This window comes from Humulus lupulus, chromosome 7 (assembly GCF_963169125.1).
Source record: "Humulus lupulus chromosome 7, drHumLupu1.1, whole genome shotgun sequence".
Taxonomy (NCBI): Eukaryota; Viridiplantae; Streptophyta; class Magnoliopsida; order Rosales; family Cannabaceae; genus Humulus; species Humulus lupulus.
In genome coordinates this window covers 200,422,521-200,428,330 of record NC_084799.1, presented here as the reverse complement: position 1 = coordinate 200,428,330, position 5,810 = coordinate 200,422,521, and positions in this window count along the sequence as shown.

Sequence of the window (5,810 nt, the reverse complement as noted above, 5' to 3'; positions counted from 1 at the left end):
GGCAGTTGGCAGACGCTCAGTTATAGAGGGTTAGAGAGGATGTCTTAGCGGGAATAGCTAAGGACTATTCAGTTTCTGATGTTGGTTTACTTCGGTATCAGGGGCGGATTTGTGTTCCAGCTAATGAGGGGATCAGACGAGAGATACTAGATGAGTTCCATACGACGTCGTACTCACTTCATCCAGGTACCACGAAGATGTATCAGGATCTGCGAACTTTGTATTGGTGGTCCGGGATGAAGAGGGATGTGGTTGAGTACGTTGCCAGATGCTTAACCTGTCAGTAGGTGAAAGCTGAGCATCAGCGACCGGCGGGGTTGCTCCAGCCTTTGGGTATTCCTGAATGGAAATGGGAGGACATTACCATGGATTTTGTGGGAGGTTTACCCAAGACAGTAGGACTTCATGACTCGGTGTGGGTGATAGAGGATAGATACACCAAGTCAGCCCATTTTCTTCCAGTGAGGTCAAGATATACTGTGGATCAGTATGCTGAATTGTATGTGATGGAGATTGTACGTCTCCATGGGGTTCCAAAGTCTATCGTGTCAGACCGGGATCCAATTTTCACTTCCAAGTTTTGGGGTGGTTTGCAGAAAGCTCTGGGGACTCAGTTGAAGTTCAGTACAGCATTTCATCCTCAGACTGATGGACAGTCTGAGAGGACGATCCAGGTATTGGAGGATATGCTCAAAGCATGTGTGATTGATTTTGAGGGTTCATGGAGTAAGTACCTTCCGTTGATTGAGTTCTCGTATAACAATAGCTATCAGTCAACGATTAGAGTAGCTCCCTATGAGATGTTATATGGGAGGAAGTGTAGATCGCCCATTAATTGGGATGAGATGGGTGAGAGGAGATATTTGGGGCCAGATATGGTTCAGAGGACAAGTGAGGCCATAGAGAAGATCCGGGCTAGGATGCTCGCATCTCAGAGTAGACATAAAAGCTACACTGATCCTAAGCGTAGGGATGTGGAGTTCCAGGTTGGAGACCACGTCTTTCTCAGAGTTTCACCATTGCGAGGGGTGAGGAGATTTGGAAAGAAGGGCAAACTAAGCCCTAGATTCATTGGACCGTTCGAAATCCTGGAAAGGATTGGTCGGGTGGCTTGCAGGTTAGCTTTGCCGCCATCGTTGTCTGGAGTTTATAATGTGTTCCATGTCTCCATGCTTCGAAAGTATGTCTCAGATGTGACTCATGTGTTGAGATATGAAGATCTGGAGTTCCAGGCAGATTTGGCTTATGAGGAGCAACCAGTTCAGATCTTGGATCGAAAAGATAAAGTGTTGCGGAATAAGACGATTCCTCTAGTTAAAGTGTTGTGGAGGAATAGTAAGGTCGAGGAGGAGACCTGGGAGCTTGAGACAGCGATGTGGGATCAGTATCCCGAGTTGTTCAGGTAAATTTCGAGGACGAAATTCTCATTAGGAGGGGATAGTTGTAACGACCCGAATTCGCTAATAAGGCTTAAGGGCCTAAAATAGTGTGATTGGAGGGCATAATGGGGATTATGTGTGGTTTTAATGATTAAGATGCATGATTATGATTTAAAGCATGTTATATGATTATTTGAATATTTGAGATGCATGACTATGTGTATTAGTATGCATGTAGGCCCTGATTAGGTTAGAAGGGCATAATCGTAATTTTGGCCATTATGGGCATAACTGCTTTGATATATCTGATAATTGTCGAGACCACATTATTATGTGGATATATCTGTGATCTGTGACTCGAGACGATCCTAGTGAGCAAAGTAGCGGAAAGTCATGGCGGGGATTTATACCCGGCTCGGGGTGAGCTTAGGGGTATAAATGGGAATTTAGCGAATATACTGGAGTCTATTTTGACATTAAGGAATACTATTGGTGGTTAATTAGGTATCGGGAATTAAGCAGGAAATATTAGAGACACTCGAGGAGTTAGCGGGAATTGGGTAAAATGACTAAAATGTCCTTAAGTGGATTAAAGGGTTTAGATTTAATAGGGAGGGCATTAAGGTCATCTGGCTTTTTAGATGGGTATTACTGAGGTTTTATGTTAGTGGGATTTGTAGAATATTACAGAAGTCTGAAAAAGAAGGAAAAGGAAAGGAAAAGAAAGGAAGGAAAACAGAGAGAGTTCACTTAGTCGGTTTATATTTCCTTCACCTGTTTCTTGAGGATTTCTGGAGTAGAGCTCAGAGGAGAGGTGGGATAAACTAAGAATCAAGGATTCTAGGCTAAGTGTGTGGAATTGGCAGAGGTTTAGCAAGGGTTCATCAACACTTGAGGTAAGACTTTAGAGTTCTTCAGTTTCTGTTTCTGGTTTTTGAGCTATGGTGCTTAAGTTGAATTGGATGGAACTTTGGGGAATTCAGGTCTAAGGCTGAGGAGGAGCAAGCCAACGAGGTCTTGAGGTAACTTGTGGTCGAAATTCCACCAAAGGTATAAACCCTTAACTCTAACTTTGTTGTTCAGCTGGTTTTTACTGAGTTTTAGAGCTTAGGAGTGGCTATGGTGAATTTTGAGTTTGGGGATGCATGTGCGTGAGTTCTAGGTATTTGGGGTGCTTGGGATGAGTGGAGCATGGTTATAAGGTTGTTTTTAAGTTTGGGAAAGATTTGGGGGAGTTTTGGTTGGAGTTGGTTCGAGAAAATCGCAGAAGAGAAAAACTTAAGTTGGTCTGTCTGTGACTAGCGCTACAGCGCTAGCCTTTGGGCGCTGTAGCGCTAGGCCATGATGCTGAAGGGATTTTGGCCTCTGTTTGTAGCGCTGTAGCGCCCTCCCATGAGCGTTGTAGCGCTACCCTATTTTCATAAAGGGATTTTAGGGTTATTTGCAAGGGTTTTTGACCAAGGGTTTGGGGTTTGATTCCACCACCATGTTTGGTGGAACTAGGACTTCCCGGAGGCTCGGGATTGGCCCCGGGGCTGGGTTTTGGACTTGAGGGTTGATGATAACTTTGGCCCATGATTGTGTTTAGGTAAGCACTAGGGCTCGAGGGGGATCGTGCTCAAGGAGTCGAGGGATCAACGCTAGTGAATTGAAAGGTAAGAAAACTGCACCCGATTGTATGTTTGTGATGGGACTAAGTGCTCCCGAGAATTGTATCGTGTCAATGATGGTATTACGCCATGGGACACGTGAAAGCAGCCTAAGAGTGTCGCACATAGTATTTGCGCACAGGGCGCGGCTTAGCCACTGGTAGCCGAGAATATTCATTGAGCTCGGCGTAAGCGGGCCGGAGTCAGTGGGATAACGGAGGGAGCAGCCTGAGAGCACTAGCCCTGGTTATCATTTGCGCAGTGATATATGAATTGATATGCTTAGTATGTTGAATACTTGGTCATGCTGAATGATTATATGTTCGAGAACTTGTGATACAATGTGAGATGTGGGTTTGTCTGTTTATTGCTTATGCTCCGTTGTTGTGTTTTCTTGTTGGGCCTTGGCTCACGGGTGCTACGTGTGCAGGTAAAGGCAAAGGCAAGCTAGACCAAGCCTGAGACGGAGAGCTCCGAGGTGGAATGTACATAGCCAGCTGTTCGATCACCATGGTCGAGGAGTGGATCAGGACAAGGATCACCTAACTGCTTGTTTTGCCTTAGTATGCCTGGTTATTGTATCTGAATCTTATAACTTTTGTAAACGATCTCTAAACTTGTATTTTTGGAATTCCGTGTAAACAAACAATGTTTCTTAATGAAAATGCGGCTTTTGAGACCAAAACATTTTAAACCCTAGTTCCTTTATAGTTTCAGTAACATGATTTTAACTAAATGACTTGATTAGCGAGTTTGGCACTTTATAAACACACAGTGTAACGGTCTTGGCTATCCAGAGCGTTACAATAATTAACACCCTCCAATTCCTGTTATTCTCAATATTCTCGAATACCATTAATTCATATCTCGTTACCCCTTAACTCCCAGCAACATTCTAATCACCAAATTACCCCGAGACTGACCCCGAGCCCCGAACTTAACCCTGTTATGACCAAACCGCTAACTAATACTCAACGATCGTCTCATGTCCAAAAGCTCGAACAAATCCACATTATAATGTAGCCTCAACAATAGCTACCAATATGCATACAATTATACAATTACGCTCTCAACGGGCCAAATTACCAAAATGCCCCCATTACAAAATATATACCCATATGCATGCATGCATTCATCATCATATAATAATATGATCCACATAAACATGCATATAATCATATAATAGCACAAGTAATCAATTATGACCCTCCCAGCCTCCTAATCAAGGTCCTAAACCTTATTAGGAAATTTGGGGTCGTTACAGCATCCAAAAATAAACATAAATTCATGATCGATCCACATTTGTAACAATAATAAGGAAACAAACCTAGATGACGAAGGAGATAGATTTGAGAGCAAGAAAACGACCAGAAGAGTAAACAATATATAAATTTTTTCGGTGATTAGGTTGGTGGCGAAATCAATATCAGTATGGAGGAGACCAGGTGGAGAAGATTTACGATCTTTAGTTTAGAGAGAGGAGTCTTTTTTTTTTTTTTGTCTTATTTACTTTCTTACCCTGAAGTGAAAGGATTATGATTAACGTCAGCCCAATATTGAAGAGCCATGGATTTACTTTTAAGATATTGGCCCAATTTTTCAACAATAGCACTTTCTGAAAAATGTCATTTTTTAATGTAATATAAACTCTTCAATGTTGTAGTGCAACTTTTAAATATAAAATAATAACAAAATACTTTTTGGTAACTTATGAAGCTAGCTGGTATTGAATTGTGTGTAAGTTTAAATTTTAGTTATTTTTAGTTAACTAAATATAAAGGGTACTAAAAAGTTACTTTTGAAGCATAAAATTATGGCCATCTTCTTTGGCAACGCTGAAAAAACTTATGTTTGCCATGTATCAAAATGACCTCCTCAAAGATCAGGTCGTGTTAGTACTACTCTTAAGTTTAAACGACTATTGGTTATGCCGAAAATTGCTTAGAAAGTGGTGGGTACCCACAAACTCACCAAAGAATGGCAGCGATGTAGGGACAAAGAGTGGTTGGGTTTTGTTTGTTTTCAAGAATTTAGTTGCATTGGTAATATCCCTTGACTTTGGAGTAACCCGAGTTGGTCAGAATATGCAGTCAAAGTCACGTCTTTGGTGACTTTGACCGGCCAATGTGGTTTGCTTCAACATCATTTGCCGGTGAAATTTCACAAGTCGAGCTCCTAGAATATATATACTCCTCTTGGGTGGCCAACACGTGATGGTCGGAGCAATGGTAGGTGATGATTGGGTATCATCATGGCTATCGTGAGAGAGAGGAAGAAAGAGAAAAAAATAAAGGTCTAACTTATTTTCTGTATAAAAATTTTGGTATATGTGTAAATAAAAGTTTACACATTATTTTTGTAAATAAAGTTCAAATCATTGTAGTGATTGTTCCATTAATATTTTTATCATTTTTTTTTTGTGATTATTCAATTAATTTACTGAGGGAAAGGGCAACCCTGTGTGCATCTCTACCACCACAGCTAGCTGCCAGAAAAGGCAAATCACTCAAGCTTATCTTCTTAAAAGAATGTTAAGAAAGGCTTGACTCCACAGTTTCTGGCAAATCTCATGGGAAGATGAACCTCACTTGGTAGATTTTGTGTTACATCGTACAAACATAAAAATTTACTGTACAAATATAAACTATTACTGCATATATATGAAAGTATTTTGATTTCTTTCCTTCATAAATCCAAGTTCCAAACTGCATTTGCAACATACTTATACATGAATTTGTTTTTTATTGGACAACAATGTCAAATTTTACATTACACAAAAAGC